This window comes from Macrotis lagotis, chromosome 7, assembly GCF_037893015.1.
Source record: "Macrotis lagotis isolate mMagLag1 chromosome 7, bilby.v1.9.chrom.fasta, whole genome shotgun sequence".
Lineage (NCBI taxonomy): Eukaryota > Metazoa > Chordata > Mammalia > Peramelemorphia > Peramelidae > Macrotis > Macrotis lagotis.
This window is the reverse complement of record NC_133664.1, coordinates 9,467,982-9,495,811: the sequence shown is the minus strand read 5'-3', so window position 1 is coordinate 9,495,811 and position 27,830 is coordinate 9,467,982. Positions and strand designations below refer to the sequence as shown.

Here is a 27,830-nt window from a genome sequence, read left to right as displayed (position 1 = left end):
ATCCTGCATTTATCAAGGAAAGGAGGGAATGGTGCTTCTTTTTTTTTTAGTATGAAGAATTTTTTTTCTAATTATGAAATACAAAAAACAAGCCTCAAAGAAAACCATTGATGGAAAGGGAGTAGGAATGATCATAGCAAGAGAAGTGATAAAGGTTTTGTAAACTTTTAAACTCCTTTGCTTTGCTCTTTTAAAAAACCAGGATCTTTTTCGGATATGGGCAAAGGGTCATATGTTATTTTCTTGGAACAAGATAAGAAAAAACCTAAATCCTTTCCCATAGGATAAGCTGCATCCTAATAGAGCACAGTAACACACGGGAGAGCAAGAGACTTGGAAATAAATCTGAGTTTTGCTGCTATTATATGTGTGACCTTAGGTAAGTCTCTTTCCTTCCTCTAGGATTCAATAAAATCTCTTCCAGCTCTAACCCTAAGAGTGCTGGTCCTGGAGAAAGGACCAATACTCACAAAAACAAACAAAACCAATTCCTCAACAACTCCAAAATGAGCAGGAGAATTCTTGAAGTTCTTTCAGTGGGTTGTTGTGATAAAAGAAGTCTGTAGTTACTGAGGCACTGGATAGATTTGGTCCATTCTTGTGATTTCAAACTTATGGAAGCTTTCAGATGAAGAGGTTCCCAAGAGCAACTCTAACTCAGCCTTAGAGACTTTCCTGGGTCACTGATGGGTTAGTGATACATCAAGCCTTCAACTCAAGTTTTTATACCTTCAAGACCAGTTCTTTATGCACTATGCCAGGTTGTCTGGTAATTGGTAATATAAGTCAGTCAGTCTCTCTCTCTCTCTCTCTCTCTCTCTCTCTCTCTCTCACACACACACACACACACACACATTTTGATGCTTACAATTACAGTCACTCAGGATGATTTATTACATGTAACAACAAAAAAGAGTTTAATTCTGAGGGTCAAAAAGTATTGGCTTATGCCCTAGGGAAGGCACAAGACGCATTACAGAAATATCCAAACTTGCAACCATTTATATTCTCCCTTAAATATCATCAGTATCATGACTATGATATTAGAGAAATTATTTTAATGTAAAAAATAAACTGAAGAGTACTAAAGCATTTCAGCTTTAAATGCAGTTAGTTACAATTTGGTGTTCAGGATTGTGAGATCCTAACACAGCTTTGACAACCTAAATGGAATACACATTAATGAAAGAATGCCTTTTCATCTCTCAGCCTAATGACACCAAGGCACTGTTCTCATACGAAGATAAATGGTAAAGGTTTGTTCATTGGAAGCTTCCTTGAGTGGATTCTAAACTTACAATTGAAGACAAATAGGCAACTTTGTTCCACAGGGTATTTTTAATATTATAATCACTCTAAGGGGAGGTAATATGTTGTTATAGTTGTCGGTTTGGATGTTGGTGATCATCTTCTAAAACAAAAAGAAAGGGTAGACCAAAACAATACAAAACAATTAGGCTCATGATAAAACCGCAAAGGTGATTCTCGGCTCTGTATGAAATATTAAAGGGCGCTCTGTAACAGGGCCGTGCTCATTCATTACTCAGCACCATTTTTGAGCAACAAAAAGACAGTCCACATTGTTCAGGGTATAAAATTAGACAACAGCAACAATGAGAACAGTAATTACATCTTTGATGGATGACATTTGGGATCAGAGCTCAATGCCCTTGGTGTTCTAAATTGATAGTATTTATTACCAATGCCTGCTATTTCTTTTTCTGGTTAACTTGCTTGGCAAGCTAAGTATCTGCTCTGTGGATGGCTCCCCAGGCTCCAGCGAGAAGCTTCTGGGGGCTGTAGTTGTTTAACTTGCCCCTGAGATCTCAGAGGTCTTTACATTTCTTTGGGGGGGGGGAGATACTTATTTTATGGGATAATCATGGATTGCCCCCCTTGACTGTCCTCATCCTCTTTCCTGCATCTCCACCATAATCCCCCTTCTATCTTCTCACACGGTGACCATCCTGACTGATGCCAGAGTTATTGTAACAGGCTATAAATGATCTTTCTACCTAAAGTCTTTGCTCTCTCTGATTTTCCTTGCAAATAATTAAGTAATTAGCAATTAATAATAAAGGCAAAGAAATTTTGCCCCTAATGATGGTTTAAATATTTTACTTCCCTATTCTGATTGCAGCCATTTTCTATTGCTTCTAGGCAAATACAAAAGCCTCTGTTCTAGTATTTCAAAACGTTTGCAAATTCATTCCAGCTGACATTTTCAGGCAATTTTTTTTCAATTTTTATAAAAATTCTTACTTTCTCTATTTCAGCCAAAATAGTCTTATTGCTGTTTCCCTGTATATTGTCTCCCACCTCGAGGCTTTTCCATGGGCAGGTTCCTATGTCTGGAAGGTCTTCCTTCCTTGCCCCCACTTTTTGAATTCTTTCATTTCTCCATCCAAGCCCCACTTGGTACATGAAGTCTTTTCTATCTCTCTTCCTTCCAGGTAATAATGATCTCAATCTTCCCAAATTATGGTACTATTTTTTTTGCTTAAATGAGTATATATGATTTTCCCATAATTCATTACAAGTTTCATGAGTGGAACAGAGCAGACATATAATATACAGTATTAGTATGTGATATGATACATGTTATATTACATTATCTTATACTATATACAAGCTTCATGTCTTTGTATCCCTTGTTCAATGCCTGAGACATAGTAGGCACTTGAAAAATGCCGACTGTGTGCTTCTTTCTGTCTTTCCTTTACTGCTTTAATCTGGACAGTTGTCTTGTTCTGTAAAAGGTGCCTTAACTGTTCACCTGGAGTATGGTGCCATACATAGGATCAGGAATATATGGACTAAATATGCCTTTGATGCTCCTATGTGACCCCAGATTGTCACAACTTTTTAAAACCTCCATTTACTAATCCAAAAATAGGCATAATAACAGCTTCCTTACTCACAAAGGTTGTTATAAGAATCAAATGAGATGTATGTAAACTATGTCACAAATGTTATAGCACCCAAATCTAAATGTCAGTGTTCATTTCCAACAGAATTTAATGGCTACCCAAGTAGTTAGGACCAATGACACAGCAGAACACATGTCACTACTTATGTAGAAATATATATTTCTACATAAAAACCAAGTCTATACTGCTTTGGATAACTTTCAAATCTTTCATAATACTTGAATGGACAAGAGAAAATCCATGATTTCAACCCAGTGTGAGAATTTCCTCCACCAAACCTAAAGCAAACCCATCTATGTTTCGGGAGATAACTCCAAAGGACCTGCATCAGGAACCATTGTCCACAGTCACAAGACTACTAACTGCTGGGGACAGAATTTACTCCTAGCCTTTCCTGACTCCATGTCCAACAGTCTACCTATGCCAGATTGCTTCTGAAATACTGTCATCAACAATATATCACAAAGGGAATACATAGTGATCGAGTAGGATTTGCATCAAGAATACAGGGATGGTTTAACCTAAGGAAAACTGCTAGTCCAACTGATTATATCAACAACAAAAGAAAAATATCATGGTAGAAAAGGCTTTGACAAATTACGACAGTCATTTTCTTTAAAAACACTCAAAACCATGGGTATAAATGGATTTTCCCCTAAAATGATAAGAAGCAACTACCTAAACTATCAGAAGTCTTCCCAATAAGATCAGGAGTAAAACAAAGGACATCCATTATCATTAATATTATTTAACATTGTCTTATAAATACTAGTAATATCAAAAAAAGAGAAGAAAAAGAAATTGAAGGAACCCTAATGGGCAATGGGATAATAAAACTCTTTTTCTTTGAAGTTGATATCATGATGTAATTAGAAAATTCTAGACATTCATTAAAAAATTAATTGAAACAATTAAAAATTATATTAAAGTAGTAAGATATAAAATAAACCTACATAAATCATCAGCATTTCTATATATCACCAACAAAATCCTGTAAGAACAGATAGGAAAAGATATTCCTTTAATATAACTGTAGATTGTATAAAATATCCAGAAGAATATCTACCAAGACAAACCCAGAAGCTACATGAACATACTTATTTTAAAAAAAACTTTTTATCCACATAAAGTCAGATTTAAATAATTGGAGAAATATTATTTATTCATGGGTGAGCAAGGCCAATATACTAAAAATGACCATTTTAATCAATTAAACTATGAAAAATTATTTCAATGACCTATAAAAATAATAATAAAATACAATGGAAAAAACAAATGGTCAAGAATATTAAAGGAATTAATGAAAAAAATGTAAAGGAAGGAGGCTTCATAGTACCAGATCTTAAACTATGTTATAAGGTAATAATTATCAAAACTATCTGGTACTGGCTAAGAAACAGAAAGGTGAATCAGTGAAACAGAGTCACATAAATATGCAGTATATGTATGTGATGTGATATGTTATATTTCTTTAAATAGCATTATATCATATTATGATATATTAAATTGGTATTTGAAAAATGTAAAGATCCATGTTTTTGAGATAAGAATACATTATTTGGAAAAATTTCTGGGAAATTCAGAAAGCAGTCTGGCAGAAACTGGGTAGATCAGCATCTTATACATTCTCCACAATAAGTGGAAAATGGATATATTGCCTATGTATAAAGGGAAATATCACAAGTAAACTAAAAGAGAATGGAAGACATTAACTATAAAACTTACAGGAAGATTTTTATGAATAAACAAATGATATAAAGCATTATAAAATGGAAAATAGATAATATTAATTACATTAAATTAGAAGAGATTAGTACAAATAAAACCAATGTTGCCAAAACTGAAAGGAAAAGAAAAAACTGGGGGAAAATGTATAGACAGTTTCATGGATAAAGGGTTCATACCTCATATATAGAGAAACTTTATCAAATTTATAAGAATGAGTTATTCCCCAATTGATAAATGGTCAAAGGATATAAATAGGTAACTTTAATAAAGAAATCAAGGGGTGGCTAGGTGGTACAGTGGATAGAGCACCAGCCCTGGAGTCAGGAGGGCCTGAGTTCAAATCTGGCTTCAGACACTTAATAATTACCTAGCTGTATGGCCTTGGGCAAACCACTTAACTCCATTACCTAGCAAAAGCTTAAAAAAATTTCTTTTTAAAAATAAAGAAATTAAAACTTTATGTAGTAATATGAAAAATGCTTTAAATAATTATAGATGGGAGAAATGGAAATTAAAACAACTTTAAGATATCATCTAACACCCATCATATTGGCTAAAAATAGAGAAAGGAAAAATGAAAAATATCATAGGGGATTAGGAAAAATTAGAGCAGTAGAATACTGTTAGTCAAACTGTGAACTAATCCAACCATTTTTAAAGAACAATCTGCAAATATGCATAAAATGTTATAAAATCCTGTATACCTTTTGACCCAGTAATTCCACTATTAGATCTGTTTCCCAAGGTGACCAGGGAGAAAGGACAAGAATCCTTATGGGGTCCAAAATATTTCCAACAGCTCTTTTTTAGGTAAACAAAGAAGTGGAAATTCAGGGGAATTAAGGAATAGTTAAGCAAGTTGTGGTATATGATTGTGATAAAATACTCATGGTGGAATAAATGATGAGTTGGTTGAACTTAGAAAAACATGGAAAGATTTGTATGAAATAATGAAAAGTGAAGTGTGCAGTACCAAGAGAATACTGAATTCAGTAATAGCAATATTGTTTGAAAGATAATTGTGAGTGGATAGAGCATCAGCCCTAGAGTCAGGAGGACCTGAGTTCAAATGTGGCCTCAGACACATAATACTTACCTAGCTGTGTGAGTTTAGGCAAGTCACTTAACCCCATCACCTTGCCAAACAAACAACAAAAAAAACCAGATAATTGTAAATAATCAAATTATTCTGGGTACTATAAATGTTCAGATCAACTATAAATGGTCTAAGAAGGAAGATGCTATTCTCCAGACAAAGAACTGATAAATAGAAGTAATCATATTATGGCTTTACATATATCTATGAATCTATGTCAATTGGTGGCCTTCTGTAGTGTGGGATGGGGGGAAGTGAGAGTGAGACAATTTGCAACTTAAAATGAAAGAAAAAAAGCTTAATTTTAGATAATTTTAAAAAATAAAATATTCTCATTATCACTAGTATTATCAGATGGTGATGGTAGTGGTGGTGGTATAGGCAGTAGTAGTCATCATTCAGACTTGTGATTTCATTGGTATCAAAATCTAACTAAGACATAAACTCCAACTTATAGCCCCAGGCACTGAGGGATTCCTTCAAGTGAAAAACCATGGGGAATTTGGGAATTTGGGGTAAATAATGCCAGTCTGTGGACAGATACTTCTAGTTCACCAAGTCTCCAAGTTAATGACTTTAGGGAGTGGGGTAATCATAAGGTGCAGGTTACCAAGTCAAAGAAATGCCAAGAAATCCAAGTGGGAAAAGAACATTAAAATCTGGGGGAAATAGGAAAGAATTGATGCAGATGAAGACAATTTGAGTTTTCTCCAATTTGCAGATTTGCCCAGACTGTCCAACAGAAAACAGAAATGGCTTCTGCTCTTTAGACTGGAAAATTCTTAAAGTTAGGGACCATTTGCACAGTATTTGTTTCTGTGTCTCTGGTGTCTGCCATGGTATCTCTGATGGAGAAGGAGGATAATCCAAATTCCTTTTATAGATGGATCAGTTCCCTGTCCTCAGCACTGGAGAGACAAAGCAAGGCTAGGCGAACCTCTGCTCTCTGGGAGCTTATGTTCTATTGAGAAAGACAGGTTCTATCCTGCCTGCCTACTGCACAGGAGGAAAGCTCACAAGTATTCAGAACTCTGTGGAAAGTCCTGAGTGAAGTTACTTCCCTAAGGTCACTTAGGAATAAGTAATAGCATCACTTTCCATTGGCCCACACTGCCTCTACCCTCCAAAGACTATCAACTGCCTAGACTTATTGTCCTAGAAGGATCCTTTGCCATCCTGCCCAGGCCAGGAGAGCTGCAGCTCAAATGCCTCCTAGAAAGACTTGGAGGGAAACCAAATGTGAAGGCCCTGGGTCCTCATCAGAGTCTGCATATGGATGAGCAGAGCTGAAGAGCCCAGAATACCCACAGCTGATGACATCAGATTTTATTTTAAACAAGACTTTCACTTATTTAGATTTATTCTAAAATGGCCCTACAACCAAGAAAGAAAAAAGGTCATTTGTAACAGTCTTGGAAGTCAGGAAGCAGAGAAAAGTTTGTTTTCTAGAGGAGAAAATATAGGATCTAGGAGGTTTAGTAGTTGTCTAAACTCTTGAAGTTTGTGGAGCTGGGAGGCACTGGGAAGGTGGGTCTGCCATCTTTAATCTCTGTGTCTCTAAGTAAACTGAAGGCCTGGTCTCTACATCCTGATTTTTCTCCAGAAGAAGAGAAGCCACCGTCCTTGGAAGTGCTATTCAGAGGTCAGGATCCAGGAACAACTGTTAATTCTTTTTGTAAGAGGTAAACCTCTAGAAAAGATAAATACCAACTGAAAATGTAGACTTTCTTGTCTAAGATTATACAAGGTAATAAGTATAGGAGTAAAATCTGAAGACAGATCAGCATCTGATTTCAAATCTAACATTCTTCCTGGTCATAAAGTTGTCCCAGTGATGGAAAAAAATCCAAGGCTTTCTGGAAAGCTCCAACGAGGGGAAAAGGAGCTGAGAAACACATCTTCTGTGTCCCTGTGAGTTGTGTTGTTTTTCAGTCAAGTCTGGCTTTTTGTGACCTCATTTGAGGTATTCTTGGCAAAGATATTGAAGTAGTTTGCCATTTTCTTCCCCAGCTCATTTTTACAGAGCTGAGGCGAACATGACTTACCCAGGAAGGCTCAGTTAATAAGTATCTAAGATCAAATTTGAATTCAAAAGGTGAGTCTTCCTGTCTCCCAGGACTTGACACCCCAGACACTGCATCACCTAGCTACTCTCCTATCCTTGTTTCTCTGTCCTGCCTCTTCCCTTGCCCCTAGAGCAAAGTGAAATCTTGATAGGGAAAAGACTTTGGAAGAGAGGAGGTCATTAAACATCTACAGGGTTATCAAAGTGAAGAGATATTAGACTTGTCATCCTCAACCCCACAGCTTGGGACTAGCAGAGTAAAGCTTAGCAAAGTCAAAGAGAAAGACTGCAATTTGAGGTAAGGAAACATTTTCTAACATTGATTCTAAAAGCAGAATAAGCTTCCTTGGAAGTGTAGTGACAATATACAGCCTGTCAAATTCCTTTTCTAATCTTAACCCAATCAGCTGTTCCATGTTGCTTCTGTAGTTTCTTGGCCCATATGCAGATTCCTCAGGAGATAAGATGATTTGGTTCTCCCATCTCTTTGAGGACTTGCTATATTTTGTGGTGATCCACACAGTCAAAGGTATTCGTGTCGTCAACAAAGCAGAAATAGATTTTTTTTTTTCTGGAATTCCCTTGCTTTCTCCATAATTCAGCAAATTTCTAGTTCCTCTGCCTCTTTGAAAACCAGCCTGCTCTTTTGGTGATCCTTGGGTCATCTATTGCAGAAGTTTAACTTGTAGAATCTTAAGCATCATGTTGTTGATGTGAATTATTGTGCAATTATTTGGTAATGTGGACATTCCTTGGCATTTCTCTTCTTTGGGATTAGAATGCAAACTGATCTTTGACAATCCGGTGGCCATTGTTGAGGTCATGTATTGCAGTTTAACATCATCTTTTAGGCCATTCATTGGAAGGTCAAATGCTGAAGCTGAAGTTTGGCCACATTATGAGAGGTTGGGGCTCACTGGAAAAGATCCTAATGATGGGAAAGACTGAAGGCAAAAGAAGAAAGGGGCAGAAGAGAACAAGATGGAAAGATAGTCTCATGGAAACAAGGAACATCAGCTTGGACAAACTTGAAGAGATAGTGGAGAATAAAAGGGTCTTGTGTATTATGGTCCATGGGGTTACAAAGAATCAAACATCATTAAAGACCGAACAATGACAAAATCAATTGAGGCATGACTTTTATGTTCAGGGTTTAGATTTGATTTAGGAATATAGATTTAAGAAATGAGGTCTTTAATCACAGAAATTTATAGTAAATTGTTCCCCTGCTTTGCTTCTAATTTTGACTACTTTAACTTTGCTTGTTCAAAGGCTTTTAAATTTAATGTAATTTAAATTATGTTTTACTTCCATTGATCCTCTCTATCTCTAATTTGGTCATAAACTCTTCTCTTATCCATAGATCTGACACATTTTTTTCCCTGTTCTCCTACTATCCTTATGGTATCACCCTTTAAGTCTAAATCATGTACATATTTTGATCTAATTTTGGTAGATGGTTAGTGATCATCAAAATGCCTAGTTTCTTCCAGATTGCTCTCCATTTCTTGTCCCCAAAGTTTAGGTCTTTGGAGTTATCAAACAATAGATTTCTATGGTCATTTATTACTACATATTATGCAACTCATCTGTCCCAATGATCTGGTGCTGCTTGGATAGTTTCCTTCACATTTTTTTTCTCATTGATCCCCCTTTTGTTCTTTGTTTTTGTTTTTTTTGCAAGGCAATGGGGTTAAGTGGCTTGCCCAAGGCCACACAGCTAGTTAATTATTAAGTGTCTGAGGTCTGATTTGAACTCAGGTACTCCTGACTCCAGGGCGGGTGCTTTATCCACTGTGCCACCTAGCTGCCCCTCCCCTTTTGTTATTTTTTTAATTCTATAAAATATTTTTTTTATTTTGATTGTTATGGAACTGGAAAGGCAAATTAATTTAGATAGAATTATCATTTTTCTCTTCTTGGCTCACCTGTCCATGAGCAATTAATATTTCTCCAAATATTTAGATATGTTTTTATTTGTATAAAATGGCTTTTGTAATTGTGTTCATATAGTTTGTAGATATGTCTTGGCAGATAAATTGCCAAATGTTTTATGCTGTCTGCAGTTTATTTATAATAATTCTTTCTTTCTCTTCCTATTGGGTTTTATTGATAATACATAGAAATCTATGTGGATTTGTTTTATTTACTGAAATTTTGCTAAGTTGTTGATTGTTTCAAATAGTTTTTAAATTGATTCTCTAAGGTTCTCTAAGTATATCATCATATTTTCTACAAATAATGAGAGCTTTGCTTCCATGCTACCTAATTTTACACCTCAATTCTTTTTTCTTCTCTTACTGTTATTGGTAGTAACTCTAATATAATTTCTAATGCAATAATAAACATCTCTGCTTCACCCCTAATCTTATTGAGAAAACTTCTAGTTTCTCCCTCTACAGAGAATGCTTGGTCTTGGTTTTAGATAAAAACTACTTATTTTTTTAAAAACTCTACTCATTCCCCTGCTTTTAATTTTTTAAATAGGAATGGGGTTATATTTTGTCTAAAGCTTTGCTTGCATCTATTAATATAAGCCTAAGATATTTGATGTTTTTCTTCTTGATATGGTCAATCATATTTTTAGCATTCCTAATATTAAACACATCTGACTTTCTTGGCATAAATTCCATCTGGTCATAGTCTATAATCCTTGTGATATATTGCTGTAAACTCCATAGTATTTTAATTCAAACTTTTGCATCAATATTCATTAGAGAAATTGTTCTATAATTTTCTTTCGGGGTGGCTAGGTGGCACAGTGGATAAAGCACCGGCCTTGGGAGTCAGGAGTATCTGGGTTCAAATCTGGTCTCAGACACTTAATAATTACTTAGCTGTGTGGCCTTGGGCAAGCCACTTAACCTCATTTGCCTTGCAAAAAAATAAAAAATAAAAAAATAAAATAAAAAAATAAAAATATAATTTTCTTTCTCTGCTTTTGCTCACCCTGATTTAAAGATAAAATCATATTTCAATTATAGAAAAGATTTAGTAGGATGCCCTCCTCACCTATTTTTCCAAATAGCCTAGATAATATCAAAATTAGCTATTTCTTAAATATTTGGTAGAATTCACTTGTAAATCCAGTTGGTCCAAGTAGGGGAAAATTTTTAAAATTAACTTCACATTAAGAAATAGGTTCCTGGGCAGCTAGGTGGCGCAGTGGATAGAGCACCAGCCCTGGAGTCAAGAGTACCTGAGTTCAAATCAGACCTCAGACACTTCATAATCACCTAGCTGTGTGGCCTTGGGCAAGCCACTTAATCCCATTTGCCTTGAAAAAACCTAAAAAAAAAACCAGATTCCCTCCTATGGTAGGGGAGAGGATACAATGCCCTTTCGCCCCCTATCTTTCTGAGTTGTATAAAAAGACAAGTTCCCTGTGAAAATAAGTGAGCAGAAAAGTCATACTTGTTCATTCAACCTTATCCCTAGTGAGGACAGCTACATGATTTTCAGTTGAAAGTCAACATGGTACCCTTGAAAATGTTCTGGCACAGGAGTCTGAAAAACTATATTAGATGTTGGACAAAGTCACCTAACTTCTAGTCTTCTCTTCTTGGGTTAGCCTTCATAATCCAATCCTGCTCCAAATCTATGAAGCTTATTAGCCCCAGAAATTATATAATTATATATATTTTGAAAATTGAGTCATGGAGGGTAAAGTTACTCTTTGTTAGACTTACTCATAATTCATACTCACCTCTTTTGACTCTAAAATCAAGATTGTTTTCTCTAGACCATGGACATATGTCAATTCAAATATTTAGTAGGGGTCTTTGCTAAGACACACTAAGAAGATAACAGTCTGTTTTGTTAATATTCAAAGGGAAGAAATAACAAAATTTGGAAAGAAATGATTTTTTAAAAAATCTAATCTTTGTACTTTGTCACAGAGACCTGTCTTTAAATTATAGCTGATACCCACTATCTAGAGCCCATGCAGCCTTTGAATAATTTTTGTTCCCAAGCAAATAATTACCTCTTTTTTTTCTGATTATTGGACCAGAGTAAAATCATGCTTGTTGGAGCAATGACATTTTCCAATTTCTAAAATTTACCTATATTAAACATATGGGGTAGTTATATCTGGGTCTTGTCACAAATGAGAAAATCATAATTTGTCTATGAGTCCATTTTGACAGGTTCCTTTCCACCCTTGACTTCCCATTGTCTCCAAACTTGTTGGTCTTTTGTCTTAACTGTAGAATTCTATTCTCTGATTTCCAAGGTAACAATTAAGAAACTGCTAATTTAATCCCTATTAATCATAATCATACCCAGTGATATGATATATGGATATTTAATGAGGTTTTTTTTACTATAGCAGGAAATCATAATTGCCTTGACATATAATTTCTAAAACTAGAGTCAGTTCACAAATAAGAGGAAAAAACTGATAGAAAGTATGTGATCTCACTGATATGGATACAAATTCCACCAGTTATAGATCCCAAGCCACCCATGTCCTTCAGTATAACTCTTGTTCATGTCCTTCCTTGGCTCCTCTCAAAGGGATCTGCCCAATGCTGGAGACCTTCCTCTATATCTTTTAGCATTTCCAAGATATTGGCACAAAGTTCAGGCCACCCATTGATTCTCCTTGATGCTCATTCCAGGATTGGTCCACTTCCATTTCTGGTCTTGGAGGTCTTTAGAAATGTTTTCCATAAAAATGGATTTGACTCCACCTCCCTCAGACTCCTCTCCACTGTTTGGAGGGTGAAGGACTGGGCTCTTCCCAGTACCTTCCTTTATAGAGGACAGACACTGAATTCTTAGATTCCTATACTTCACATCTGCTTCCCAGCCTGGTTTCAACTCCACAGAACTAAATAATCTCATGTAGGGTAACCTCTGATATCCCCTCTCCTCCCCACACTGCTTTCCGACCTCCTTTTGTATGTTGTCTTTCATTTGAAATGGTAAGCTCTTTGAGGGCAGAGACCGGCTTTCCTTTGGATTACAATTAAAATCATCATTGATAACAATGGTGGCACAAGAGAAAAAAGTCCTGACTTTACAGTCAATGCTGAGAATCAAAGCTTGCCAGGGCAAGTCACTTATACTCTCTGAGTCCTAACTCAGATTTTCTCACCAGTGAAATGAAAACAATCATAGCACCATCATCATCATCTACATTCAGTTTTTATGTCATTTCAGCTTTGTGCCAGACTGTTCTAAGCATTTACTAATATTACCTCATTTGATCTTCACAACAACCCTAGGAGATAGATACTGTCAGTATCCTCATTTCACAGTTGGAGAAATTAAGGCAAACTGCAGTTAAGTGACTTGTTCAAGATCAAATAGCTAGTAAATTTCTGAAGTTGGATTTGAACTCAGGTCCAGGTTCAGTGCACTAGGGGACTCCTCAGTGGCCAACAGACATAAGAATCCAATGAGATATACATGTGAAGTACTTTGCAAAATCTTACTGCCCTTGCTGAATGTTAACTAATATCATGTGCCTAAACAGCCACATTCTAGATGCAAACAAGCTACCAAGGGTCAGTCCATCTCTCATTGTCCATTGTGGCATCCCTTTTGTTTTTCCCTTCATTCTGCCACTCCCCTGACCCAAAACTCAATGCTGCTTCAAGCCACCTCAAGTCTGGAGTGGGTCCTGGAAGACCTCAATTCATAGGAAGGGAAGAATCCTGCAGATCCTAGCAGTCAGATCAAAAAAAAAAGAAAGGACAAAGAGCTTGGCAGGAAAGCCAACATCTGTACTTCATACCTTTTTCTACCCCAAGTCTTTATTAATCACATTTATTTCTCAAAAGATTTTAGACCATTCAAAGGATTGGACTCAGACTTTTAAAAACTGTTTTTGTAGCAGTCTAGGGAGCTAATCTCTGCCTCAGTTACTCCCCCAAATACAGACATCGCAAAGGGTTCAAAGACTCTATCTTAAGAGCTGTTGCCCTTCTCACAATTTTAAATGGAACTGTCCTATAGCCAAGGCCCTTTGGCTCTCCTCTCTATGATGTACAGTCATTGGGGGCCTGAAGGGAGCCAGAAAGATCACTCTTTTCTTTAAGTATTAAACATTAAAGAGTAATAGTTAAGGTGGGTAGTAAGGGTTTTGCCCCCAGAACTTGGACATTTAGATAGGATTGCCACTTCTTCAGTTTTGAGGATGCACAGAGACAATGGAGCCTAGTAGATGGCTAACAAGAATGAATTAAAAGAGGAACTTTGTTTGCTACCGAGGCAGTGTCCGTGGATATCAACCTTCCTTCCCATAACAGGACCTCCTTTACAATTCATGTTGTCTTTAAAAGTCGATTTTCAGGATCATTTTAGAATGTTGCTTTCCCCAGGTGTTAGTTATGTTGTTGGTTCACAGAGACACGCAGAAAACATCAATATTGATGACAAAGATATCTCCTAAGTAGGCATGTGCAATTAGCAAGTATTCATTCAATCAATGAACATGCCGTGTCCCTTTCATCAATTTTCCTCTTTTCTGAGCTGATTCTAGCTCAGCAGCAATATGCCAGAAAGATCATTATCCCTGAGACTGTAAAGGAGATTAATCAAATAGTTTGTCTTTCTCGGCTAGAAAGTGATATTAAAGGTAATGGGGCTCTAAGGCTGCCAGATCAGGAGATCATTGTTAACCTCCCCCAAATCACAAAAGACTACTCATTCTGCATTCTCTCTGCAGTGGCAAGGAGAAGTCAAAAGAAACTGTATGAGTCTGAGCCTGAATAGACCAGAGGAACTTTCCAGAACAGGTGGAAGCATTCAGAAATGCAGGTATTGGGTTTGCAGGATGGAGAGACACAGAGGAAGGAGGATAGCAAGAGAGGTGAGAAAAAAGTATGAGGGGAAGTCATAGGGCTGTCTGGGAAAGATCTGTTAGGAGCGAAAAGAAACCCAAGAACAGAAAGTCCAATACAGCTATGTAACCTCAGGTCCAGAAGTGACCTGACCAAAATCTCTAGTCATTAGATTCCAGCTCCAGAGATTTTGGAATTTTATCCTTTTATATAGTGCTGAAAATCTGGGACCTGTCCAGAAGAGAATATGAGAACAGTGAAGATCAAGTTATATATGAGTCAGTTGGAAGTGAGTCAGGGTACCAAATTTGGAGATGGTGATAGAGGGGAGATTTAGCCTTGGACTTCCAGTACCCAACAAGCTTTGATATGGAAAACTGACTTCTCCTTGGGTCCAGAGGGCAGAACCAGAAAGGACTATGGGAATGCAATTTAGATCTTTGCTCCTTTAGGAGAAGAAAAGAAGTATCTTATGAAACCTGATAGGACTGTAGGGTGGTTAGTCATTATCCAGCTGAAGGATCAGGTGTGTTCCTGGCTTTTTTTTAAACAATAAGGTTGCTAACTTACTCATGGGAGAGGTCAAGAAGACAGCTAACCAATGAGGGAAAAAACTCAGCTTTTATGAGAGTACAGCTCTTCATCTTTTCTATTATTCAACTTTCAGAATTCAGTCAAGTAAGATGAGATCTTTTTTCTTCCTCCTCACCCCCCAAAAACCCCAACAACCTGGCAATTATGGCAAGCAGTGGAGAATCTCATACATAGAAAGCAAGAAGTTCTCAAGGGTTAAGTGTGTGCTGGCCACCAAAAGTCCCCATTCTCCCCCTTCTGTTGAACCACAGGAATACTAAGAAAATAAATTTCCAAATGTATGATCCTCTAACATAATCATCTCCAATATTTTACTGTGGCAGGAAAAAAAAACTAGATTCAGAAGCCTCTCCCCACCTATAACCATAGTCTATAGATCCTTATAATTCTTGAAAAAAGTCAAACACTAAAAACTTTCAGCTTCTCAGATTTTATACACACACACCCAAACACACACACACACACACACACACACACACACACACACACACACACACACATACATGCAGGAGTTGGACTATAGACACAAAAGAAACAGTAGGAGTGGCAGAAAAATCAAAGATAAATTTTAACTTTTATTGTGACAAGGCACAATATATCCTGGCCTAGCAGATGTTCATACTCACTGAATTGGATAATTTGCAGACATTTGCAAAGAGAATAAAGATATGATCTAGAATCCAGACTCTTTTGATGTGAGTTAAGACTGAGGACGGATGAGCTGGCCAGGTGCCAGAATCCCTTGCAAGCATGAGGGAGGCACAAAGCAAGCTAGAAAAATACTCTCTAGCTTGGGATTCCCTAGCAGAGAGTTTCTAGCCATACCATGGTCCAGGTAGAAGCCTGGTCCCACCCAAGAGGAAGGATTCAGTCTATCTTTATGTATTTCCTTATGGCAAGAAGAATATTTTCCTTGAGGTAGGGGTCCCAATGATACAGAAGACTGTCAACTGTCATTTTTTGCCACCAGCCAAGTTCATACCAGAGCAGATGCTGAACATGATTTTCATTTTCCAGTTCTGCAACTCTGGATTAACTTTCAATTTATATCAGCTTGAAGTTGTCATCCAATATATTAGGAATTGAGTTGGATCTCACTGTTCACCCAATCCAGCCTCTTTCTTTTAACAAATTAGAAGATAGAGGTTGGAGAGCTAAAGTGACCCACTTAAGGACACACAGGTCACAGAAGCAAGATCTGAAGCCAGTCTTCAGACTCCATATCAGTACCATAATATTTTACCTTCCCATACAATATATGTCTATCTTTATTCTTTACTCATATATAATCACCAGAAGAGATAATAGTTCTCCAAATATAAGATCTCAGAAAATTTATGTCCTTGCAGACTTGCCTGCCTACAGTCATTGTCCCTAATCAAGGATTTTATAAACATTTGACAAAAAAGTCTCAGAACCTCATATGGCAAATCAATATTCACTGTCTGTCCTTAAATATGTCTCCCTCTATCATGAATTATTAATTCTGTGGGAAAGTAACCAAGAGCATTTAGAAATGTGATTTGTTAGACTGACCCAAGAAAAATCAGTCTCATTGATGTAAATGTTCAGGTTTGCAATCCCAGGTCAGCCAGATTTTCAGATCACTTTTCTCTCCGATGGGAGTTTACATTGGAACCATCCCAGCAGTATCAGGCGGAAATGACCAACAGAAAACTTGGGTCACACTTCCAGTCTAACATTTTTGTCCCTTTCTCTGTGCTGGTCTGGATTCCAAACACAGCACCCTCGGCCTCCAAGAAGATGATCCCATGGCAACTAACAGATGACATTATGTCAACTACACTGAACTTGACCAAGGTCCAAGAAGATTGCTCCCACTCTTCCCAGTGGAGAAAAAAATGAAGAATTTACTTAAAATCATTTTGCTTTCTTTCTACATCTCTAAAATATCACTTAGTGAATTCCCTGGAAAGGAAATATCCATTATTGATATAGTCATTTAAGTTCTGCAATTTAACATCCTAGGACCCCATACAGTCTTTCTTATGGTTTCTTATACTTTCTTCATCAGTAATATAAAATAAAATGGACTCTATTGGCCCTTCAGGGTCTAGTTCCAAGATCCTGTGATTTTCTGAGGCCAAGTTACCATCCATTGTTGTATCTCTCCATTTCACATTCTCTCTATTCCAGGCAAGGGAGCCTACTAAATTTCCTTATACACAACATTCTATCTCCCAACATCTTCCTCTGTAGCCTCATACAATGATCTCCCATGACTGAATTGCATTCCCTTCTCACCTCCATAAGACCTTCCCTGATATCTTCAACTCCGGATGTTAGCATGCTCTCCTTCCTGAATTTATTGTGTATAGACTTTATATTTAGTTACTTACGTGCATGGTTTATCCTTCCACCCCTGCCTCCAGTGGAATGTAAGTCCCTTGAAGAAAAGGGCTGTTTTCCCTCATCCCTGTCTCTAGTATCTAGAGCACAAAGCCTCAAAATGATCAACAAAGGAGAGTTAGACACCAGGCTAAGGGTTAGGACACGGAAGTAAAGTGAATCAGTCTCTACCCCTAAAGAGCTTTCAGTCGAGTCAGGAAAGACGAAATGTATGTCATATATTAGATGATTTAGAGGTGGGGGGAGCTAGATAAAGTTGGGGTGGATATCAGGGAAAGGTTTGATTGAGAAAGAAACAACTCATCTAAGCCATGCAGAAAAATTGCCTGTGGAAGATCCTTCAGAAATCATCACTGCATTGACCTTTGGATGGTCAGGACTGACACCAACCATCTTTGATCTCTTCTCAGCTCAGCTCTCATCCTCTGCTGCCCTTAGTCACACCCCAAGAGAAAAAAAAATCATAAGATCAACAATATCTGTGCAAATGTTAGACATTCCTTTGGTAAATATCCTCATCTGGACATAGTTTTTATTTTAAATTAGAAAGAAAAAAAGGAAACTCTAATGTTACAGAAATTCTTGCTCCAAACTAGAATCTGCTTTAGCAACCTGGGGAATGTTTAATCTTGTGTTCAAATCCCAGATGCATTGAATGAAATGAATGCAAAGTGAGCCAATAGACTGCTCTTGATCACAGCCCTGAAACTCATTTGGTGGCCATGGGAATCTAGCAGAGTCTGGCAGCATCAAAGCAAAAGAAACTTGGCATTTAAATGCAGAAGGAGCCTCTCAAGATTCTCTCACTTGAAGTCAGTCTAGAAAAGCAGATTAAAAATACCTGACGTATGGCATGCTTTCCCCAAAGGTTAAGTCAGCAAGCAAACACCACCTGGCCTATCATAAGACTCCCCCTCTCGGAGTCCCATTTGCCACCCATCGCCCAACTTTTCCATCTCCTGAATGCTTCCTAAATGATCAATCATTTATGAAAGTGAATTCTATGTAGAGGGAACTGTCTTATGTTTCCCTTTGGAAACTGAAAAGGATGATGAGATCACAGAATCCCAGCTTCTCGATGTTGAAAGGAACCAGAGGGGGATTTAGTTCAATCCAGCTTCAATAAAAATGCCTTCTACCAGCTTGTGCAAATGAGCATCATCCTTTATCAAAAGCAGACCCCTAAATTGGCAATATTCAATAAGAATATCAGGTCCACACCACTGAGATAGTCTCTCTTTGGGGACTGCTCTAGGAATCTCTGCACAGCAAAGGCCCTTTCTTTTGGGTGTCTCTATCCTTTGATCCTAGAACCAAGTTCCTGCCATTCAGCCAACTGTATCATCTTCATTTTGTTTCCATATACACAATCCATGGCCACACAAACATTTTCTCCCTTGTTAGCATCCCAAGACCTAGAGCACCTGCTCTTCATAAACTCTCATTCTACTGAACTGCAATTCTTCCAACTAGAAGAAACCTCTCCTTCCTCAGATTCTCCCAGAGCTCTGTGTCTGAATATTTTGGGCCCCATCACAAGATCAGAAGATATGAAGCCAGAAAGCACCTCAGAGGTCATCCAGTCTAAGGCCCTTAATTTCAAATAAATAAAATGGAGCACTGAGATGTTAAGTGATTCATCCACTGTCACACAGAAAATCAAGTAACAGCTGGGATTAGAACAATTGAAAATGGTATACTATGATCAGTGCAACAATTGAAAATGGCATACTATGATCAGTGCTCAGACATACAGTGTAAGCTCCTTGAAGGCAAAAATTGATTTGGGGTTTGCTAGGTTTTTGGTTTTTTTGATGGATGGGACGATAGAAAGCACATTTCTCAATTGCATCATCTCACTATAGACTTGATTCCCTTCTCTCCTGGATCCAAACCCAAGAACTGGGATCATAACAGTGAGACCTCTAGACTCTCATAAGGCACTGAGGCTGACCCAAAGAGAAGTGGGGTTCGTGGGGAAGGGCACTTACTCCATCCTATCTTGACAGGTGAAACACAAAGAAGGCAAAAACCCAGAGGAAAAGTTCTTTTGGAAAATGACATATTGTCTCAGTATGAGATGGATGACAAGAAAATGGCAGCCAAAAGTGGCAGCAAATTTGGAGAATGAGAAAAGAGGCTCATGGCTGGATGTGGAAAGGGAGGGATGAGGCAGGGAGTTGCCCCCTCCCAGCCATCAAGAGACTCTAACTCAGCCAACCTTATATGAGTAAGAGAGACAATCATCAGGGAAGGCAGAGGCGGAGGACTTGGTACAGACATCTGGACAGGGAGGCCTCAGCATCCAGACAAAAATGTGTGACAAATAAGATCTAAAAAAAAAAAAAAAGACAGGACAGAGGGATCAGTGCCAACAAAGAAAGATTGATCAGTAGACATATAGCTCCCAAACTTGAGTAGCAGCAGGAGTATGTATTGGGGTAGGGAAGGAAGGAAGCTGTCCATCTAACTAACATCAGGGCAGTGGCACCTGAGCTCAAGGGATGAGATAAAATACCACTCAAAATAAAGAATGTTTTTGACCTAGCATAAACACACTGCTCTACACAAAGGATTATGATTAAACTTATAAACCACAAATGAAAAAAAAATTCTTTATATTTGCATCATTTCACACAGCTCCTTGCACACAGTAGGTGGTTAATAAATGCTTGTTGGATTGCTGGATACTAGGGGAACATATTCCCCATATCTGACATATAATAAGTGCCTAATAAATGCATGTTGGATTAAGTTGTTGCCAATCAGACAACATTTTCCCAGGACCTAATACACTGTCTGGCAACAGTTGGTTAATAAATGTTTGTTGATTGATAAACTGAATGGGAGGCATCATTTTCCACAAATATTCCATACTGAGAAGCTAAGCCATGGAAGAAAGAGCTCAAGATAGACTTGAAAAATGGAGGTTAGTCTTGAAGGATAAACCAAAGTCAGATAGGTGGAGAAAGCATGAGTCATAAGGGTCAAATTGTCAAGGTCAAAAGCAAAGAAGCTGCAGACACATGGCATGCTTAGCTTGGAGAAGACTCAAGAGGAGAGATGAGAGTTGTCTTCAAATATTTGAAAAGCTATTGCATGGAAGGATTGGATTTTATTTTTCCTGTTTGGCACCACAGAACAGAACTGTAAGCAATCTGTGTCTGTTGCCAAGAGGCAGATTTAAGAGAAGCTAGATTTAAGGAAAAAATCTTCCTGCCAATTATAACACGAGGACATTCAATATGGTCTGAGAAGGTGTGTCTGCCATGGAACATGGACTCTCCCTGCACCCAACTTTTTGGATCAGTCAAAGCTGCCCAGCATACACATGAAGGCAAGACCCTGGTCGAAGCTCTGTACCCACCCATTGGTCCCAGTACCTCCAAGCCACATCCCAATGTGATAGAGGCTCCAGTGATGGTGCCCCAAAATGTTATCTTTACATTGGGTCTCACACAACAGCCCCCCAGTGTGAAGACCCCACCCCCAAAGCTAAGCTAATATAGGAAATTTAAAAACACTGAAATATAATAAATTGACCCTAACTTTTATATCATTCATCACAAAATGTTTGGGCCATAGGGACTTTTTAGATTGACTGGTTCAATGCCTCCATTTTGTCTTACTGGTAAAATTTATAAAAAGAAACTATATTCTGGCACAATAACGTATTGGCATATTACTGGACTGAAAGAAATAATAAATATGGGGAAGTGGGGAAAATCTAAAGTATGTAGAGTTAAGAGCCCCAGTGTATATGATGACAACCATAATCTACATGAATTTAATACTAAAAAAAAATCTAGCCAAATTCAAATTAATTACAAGGGCCAGTCTTGGTACCAGAAAAGAGATGACATGTGCTTCCCATTCTTAGCAAAAAAGGTGGGGGCTTACAGGAGTGGAATGTTACATAGATCATGGGACAGTCTTTTCTTCCATTAGTTTTGTTTCAGGATTTTGCTTTCTTATGAGGGAAAGTTCAACAGGGGAAGATCTAGCAATAAAAGACTTATCTAAAAAATTAAAGACTCTGATAAAACTTCCTTATACTGCTAGAAAGATGACATCATAGAACTCACAAGAAATTTGGAAAGCATGAGCAAAAGATGTCAACAGGAAAATGTATGATAGAGTAAGAAGGGCTGGTGGTGATATGAAGATCCCAGTGTACTCAGAAGTCAAAGGAAACAAAGCAGGTTTGCCCTCCAAGGTAGACTCCCTCCCATGGCACATTTATAGGAGGATATAGACCATGTAACCCAGAGTGATTTTCAAATTTTTATTAGGGGGACTATTAAATGAGAATGGATTATGAAGGACTTTGAGAATAGACAGAATCCTAAGGAAAGTAGGGAATAGAGCAAGGAGAATTCATAACCACCTATGAATAAAAAAAGGAAAGAATATGTGGAAACAAAAATATGCATGGAAAAAGACATAGAGAAGAAACAGAACTTCATTTGGAGAAACAGTCGGAAGTTTTCAATTGAGAATGGCTTCAATGGCAGAACCAGAAGAATGTTGTACCCAGCAACAGCCACATTGTACAATGACCAATTGTGACTGACTTAGCTCTAGCAATACAATGATCCAATAGAATTCTAAAAAGACTCATGATGAAAAATGTTATCCACCTCCAGAGACAGAACTAAAAGAGTCCAAAGGCTGATAGGATTATACTTTTGTTTTAAACTTGCTCAATTTTTCTTGGGTTTTTTGGTCTGTGTTTTCTTTTGCAACATGGCTAATATGAAAATGCTTTTCATGACTATATGTAAAAACTATTAAATTACTTGCCTTCTCAAGGAGAAGGTATGGGAGAAAGTGAGGGAGAGAATTTGGAACTTGAAATTAAAAAGAAAAGAATGCTAAAATTTTATTTTATGTGTAATGGATAAAAAGTAAAACATAAAAAAGTAGAAACTCCTCAAGGTCAGGGAATATTTGACTGACTTGTATTTATACATAGTATTATTACACACATACATATAAGAGTATTTCAATGCTTTAAAAAGAGAGAGAGAGAATGACTTCATTCATTCCTAAATCTACATATCCAACTCCACCTCTGATTGCCCAGGAGAGTAGTTTTATAATCATGCATTTTCTTCACAGGTACAAAGCTGTGGTTCATGACCACATACAGTCATCAAAGCCACCCCATGATAGAGGTAGTACAAATGACTTTGCAGATAAAGAAACTGAGGTTCTAAGAAAATGACTTGTGCACAGTCACACAGCTAGGAGGAGAAAGAATCAAGCTGAGGACCCAGTTCTTTAGGTACATGTACTGACAGACATTTCATTGGTTAATGGAAATGTAGAATCATCTGGAGACAAATTGTTTTATAAAAATTTAGACAGCAAATGCCCTCAAAAGGCAGAAGAGATTGATGTGAACAGGGACTGAGTTAGCTGGTTTGGCTGGAATGCAAAGTTGAAAGGAAATTTCTAATGTAAAATCAGCCTAGAAAGACAGACTGGAACAAGACTAGAAAGAGTTTTCCTGGCCAGAAAGAGAAATTTATCAATACAAATACATGAGATCAAAAGCCAATCTCCAGTAGATAAAGCTTGTTCAAAGGATATGATGAACTTTCTAAAGAATTGTAAGCTATAAGTGACCACATGAAAACAGATTTCAAAGCACCAATAGTATGGGAAACACTCATGAAAACAACTCAGAGGTTTCATTTCATAAACTGAAAATAGCAAAGATAATCCTAGAAAATGGGAGCAGTAAATGTTGGAGGGACTGTGGGAAGTCAGGCACACAAATGAACTGTTGTTGAAACTGGATAGCAATTTGGAATTGTACAAGATAAATGATGAAAATGTCTATATCCTTGGATTCAAGAATTCCTTCCTGAGCATACATTGAAATGAATTGAAATAGAAAGAGATTTTTCACATATCACAAAATATTAACTTTGATGGTAAAAAAATTAAAATTAAGGAGATGCGGGACGGCTAGGTGACGCAGTGGATAGAGCACTGGCCCTGAAGTCAGGAGGACCTGAGTTCAAATTCGACCTCAGACACTTAACCCCATTTGCCTTGCAAAAAAAATTAAGGAGATGCCCATCACTTAAGATATAGCTGAAAAACTTTTTATTTTTTTGGAGAGGGGGAAGGGTTGGGAAATGGATTTATGATTTCATTAGTTTAGTGAAACCTTCTAAGAACTCCCTTTACCAATGCAGATTGGTACCTCCTCTGAAATTCTAGTCTCAGATTTTGTCCAAGATACTGAGATGTTTAAAAAAAGGTTACATGACAACTTCATTATATATTTAAAAGTAATAGCTACTTGCTCCCAAAAGATTTGCAGTTTCATGTAGAATCATCTTTTTTCATTCTACTATGTTAGGAAAAAATGCTTGTTTTATTTAAGGTCAGGATAAAATATAAAAAAGACTAGGATCACACAGACAGCATCTGACAGAGGTAGGCCTAGAATCTAAATCATCTTGACTCTCTGACCAGCTCTGACCAGTGCCATGCTGGCACTGTGAATATTATCGTGCAAGAAGAAATGATGAGTATTAGTGAAGCCCCTCTTGGTGCAGCCAGTGTGGGAGCTTAATATAGACTTGTGGTCAAGTCTAAGACTATTGGTTTCAGGTTCCCTTTTGACCTTCCCTCCCTTACACTGTCCATCCTTCAAAGCAAAAAAAAAAAAAAAAAATCACTCAAAATAAAACAAAAATTAACTTAGTTTTATCTGGAGACAAATTGTTTTATAAAAATTCAGACAGCAAATGAACCAGGTTTAAATAGAATAGGAAATTCCCAAAGGTCACAATGCCAGTTGACCAGGCAGTATTGGGCCAAGGAGAAAGAGCAGCTCCTCTTGGTTGTGCAGGGTTTCCCCTGTCCCATTCCCTCAGTTGTTTCACTCTTCTCTTCCTCCTCCATCATCATTCTGTCCCTTCTTCCAGTTTATAAAGAACTATAAATTCTATCTGCTCCCTTGCTAATCTGCTATAGGAAGAGTTCAGAGAAACAGGGACAGATGTATATAAACAGATGAAGGATGAAACAGGCAGAATCAAACAAAAACAATATATCAAAGGACAGCAACAATTAAAAACAAATAAAATATCCCTAGTGTGAAACAACGTATACATTTTTTCAATTGTTTCTATTTACAAAGTATTAATCTAAGGGCAGGTGGGGCGGGGAAAGATTGCTCTCTGGAAATGATTTATTAACAAAAAGCAAAATAAAACAATATGGCAGGAAGGTATAAGAGTAAAGTTTGCATTTTAGTGACTACTACATGGCATAGTGGATAGCGATGGAAGACCCACATTCAAATCCTGCTTCAGATACTAAGCCAGTGTGGGAGCTTAATATAAACTTGTGGTCAAGTGGAAGACTATTGGTTTCAGGTTCCCTTTTGACCTTTTCTGGCCTCAGTTTCTACTTGGAATAAAATGGAGATGTTTACAACTGCCTCTTGGAGTTGTCAAATCAGAGAATATATATAAAGCAACTTGCAAACCTGTAAATGTGAGTCCTAGAAGCCACAAGGAGCCTCTGAAACTCTTGGGAAAGATGTTAATGTTGTCAAAGAAGCGATTTTTAATATAGGAATCTCTTCCATCTCCCTTAATTCTAGTGCCTTCCTTTACTTCTTGGTCATACATAGTCATTTGCTTATTGTCCCTGCCCTATTAAATTGTAAGCACCTTGAAAGCAGGGATAGTTTTGTTGTTTGGTTGGTTGATAGGGTTTTTCAGTTTGTTTGTTTATATCTTCAGGGCCTTACATAACTTTGCACATAGTAATAATATCTGTCCTTCATTTTCTTTTGTTTTTTTAGGTTTTTGCAAGGCAAATGGGGTTAAGTGACTTGCCCAAGGCCACACAGCTAGGTAATTATTAAGTGTCTGAGGCTGCATTTGAACTCAAGTCCTCCTGTCTCCAGGGCCAGTGCTCTATCCACTGCACCACCTAGCTACCTCTTGCCCTTCATTTTCAAAGAAGACCACAATATCAGGGAAGTGACGCCACCACAAGCACATGAATTGAATTTGAGTGAGGGGGTGCTATGCTATGTCATCAGCCTCACTTTCCCCTCCAGAGTCATCTGGGTCTAGTGGCCAGATATGAATCAAGGTGACTGGAGACTGTCCCAGATGCAAGGCCATCAGGGTTAAGTGACTTGCCCAAGGTCACACAGTTGGATTTGAACTCCCTGACTCCGAGGCCAGTGCTCTATCCACACCATGCCACCTACTTTAGCAGAATCTTCATAAATGCTTGTTGGCATAGATATCAATTTGTCAGCAACTGTGACAAGGGATCGAAGCAGGGAGAGGCTGGAGATCAGTAGGTCACTGACAAGACTACCGCTATTACAACATGGATCAGTGATGGAACAAAGAACCAAGGAGATCATGGAGCAGATCTAGCATCAGCCCCAAGTCCTGTGAGCACAGAGTCCTTGGGCCAGAGGTGGGGATTTAGGAAGCTGAGCCCTGGCTAACATGGAGGGGCAGTCCCTCAGCCCCAGGTAGAAAATTGATTCAAACAAGTGACAAATTACTCTCTTGAGGTGAACTGCCTGGGGTCATGGGATAATATGAAGTTCACCAGGTCATAAAGATTTACAAATGTGGAAAAACTCAGGCAAGGGAACATTGAAAGCAATATTTTGGAAGAACTGAAATTGATAATCTTGTTAGTCCTTCATGGCTTTTATCATTATTTGTTCCCACTCAGAATAACAGCTGTTCACCATCATCATCATCATCATCATCATCATCATCGGCATTATCATCCCTGGAAATGGACATCTATTCCAAAAAGATCTGATTCGTTCCAGCCAGCTCCATTTTTAGAATTCCAGCTTTAGTTTTCTCAGACAAGGATGCCTTTGGGACCTTGAGAAGCAGTGGTCTTTTTTGTTGGTTTGTCACTGTGCCACCTATCTTTCTCCTGTGATCTGAATTAACCAAAAAGTCCACATCACATAAAAATGAAGGGAGACTATCAAGAAACAGGAGGGATAGAGAGAAAAGGGCCTTTTGTTCTGAGCTGCCACGAAAGACTATGCTGCTCATTATCCAAGGCATGATTCTGAGAAAAGTTATGGATTTGGACCTTAAGGAACTTAGCTCAAATCCTATGTGACCTTGAATAAATCATTTCATTGGGCCTTTATTTCCTCATCTGTAAAATGAGGTGGATTGCACAGAATGTCCCATTAGTTCAAGCTCTTGTGCCACAAGAGGTCAAAATGTTCATCTCTTTTAGCCCTGCTCCTCTGTGGAGTACTGGGTCAGAGAGAAGGAATACCACTGCCATTGGAATCCCAGTGCCTGGGTTGGATGCTCACTGTCTGTGTGACCCTGGGCCATTCACTCACACCTCCAGGGGCTTGTGTATAACAAGAGGAGGTGGGAGGAAATGGTCTCTGAGGTCCCTTCCAGCTCTCATGCACATTTGAATAGCTCTATGTCACTCTCTGTTTTGGCTCCTTTGCCCATCAAGCTAGTGCCAAGGGCCAGCCTTGCACCCTTCTGGCAGTTGTCATATAATAGACCAGAACATGGAGAGCCTCAGCCTAACGTCTGCACAAAGTGGTCTGAAAATAGCAGGAGGAGAGGGGAGGCAGCATCCGACAGCCGAGTCAAAAGAAATCAGAAGTGATCTCCTCCATCGGCCAATGACTGTACAAGCAAATGCCAGTCATTGGGTTCCCTTGGCTCCAGGTTTGCAAAGAAAATGTCAGACAAGGGCTTTTAGATGAGTTAATGAGCTAAGATAAATGAGACTCATCGGCTGTGGTAAAAGGACAGTGGACTAACTTCTCCATCTCTCCAGCGCGATAGGGCAGACCCTATCACTGCCAGCCACTGGGTCAAACGGTATTTCTGTACAGGAAACAGCCTTTCGTGGCCTCATTCCTCCCCAGGAGCTTGTTTGGCCAAAGCCTGTATGACCAGCCTGGGGGGGGGGGGGGGGGCAGGGGGGCACCCTAGACCATGCAATCCAGAAGTTCGGCCAGATTTTTCCTTCTGCAAGTTTTCTTCCACAGGTGGCTTGCAAAATTGGCCCTGCCTCTGTGCCCCCATTCTCCGGGTTTTCAGAAGGCCTCCCAGGCTTGCAAAGTTCCTCAGGTTCTAGAGGAAGCCCCCTCCCGGGCCGCCCAGGGGTCTGGGCCTGGAACCACCCCCCCACCCCCGCCCAGCTGGAAGATCATCTCCAGGCAAAAACAAAAACAAACCCTCTTTACAAGG

At 38.3% G+C, this 27,830-nt stretch overlaps 1 protein-coding gene across 6 annotated transcripts in view; it reads right to left on the bottom strand.

Moving 5' to 3' along the window:
• Positions 1–27,830, bottom strand: part of HDAC9 (histone deacetylase 9) — a 947,449-nt gene that overhangs the window by 817,539 nt on the left and 102,080 nt on the right. The window lies entirely within an intron of this gene.